This window comes from Rhagoletis pomonella, unplaced genomic scaffold, assembly GCF_013731165.1.
Source record: "Rhagoletis pomonella isolate Grant_MI unplaced genomic scaffold, Rhpom_1.0 Rhpom_scaffold_00010, whole genome shotgun sequence".
Taxonomy (NCBI): domain Eukaryota; kingdom Metazoa; phylum Arthropoda; class Insecta; order Diptera; family Tephritidae; genus Rhagoletis; species Rhagoletis pomonella.
Genome location: NW_023458564.1, coordinates 10,423,702 through 10,424,369, shown reverse-complemented (window position 1 = coordinate 10,424,369; position 668 = coordinate 10,423,702).

Below are 668 nucleotides of genomic sequence, written 5' to 3'. Positions count from 1 at the left end.
TAATGCATGAAAATCCTAACCTCAAAAAAATCACCCGTTATAAGAGCCACGACACAGCGGAGTTGAGTTAGTTACAAGTCAGCAAGCTACAAGTAAAGTGAGCAGAGAAGTGAGATGCGAATAAGCAAGCTATATGTTTAATTGTGTTAACAAGTAGTAAAGCATTGTTATTGCTTTAACAAGTATTGTAAAGTGTTTTTACTATATTAGCTAGTATTGTAAACTGTTTGTTGTACAATAAAGTTAATTGTACTACAATTTGGTCATCGTGAGCATTTATTTAACAATCCAGCGATACGAACCGAGAGATTTGGGAAATTCGGACGAGGTTTCAAGGATAATCGTAACAATATATATATATATATATATATATTTGTGCACGACCTCGACACAGTAAAATAAAAAAAAATGGTATGTATTAGTAAATTACATATTCTTAATATACTATATACAAATAAGTCGAGTTTTCCTTCCTGACGCTATAACTCCAGAACGTACGAACCGAGATCCACGGTTTTGCATTCATTGGAAAGGGATCAGGCTCCGTGAGGTTTGTAGCTTTTAGTTTTTAAAAAATAACTAGGTTCTCGAGATATAGACTAAAACGTGGACCTGGGTAACCTTGGGTGTATTTGTTCAATATGGGTATCAAATGAAAGCTGTTCATG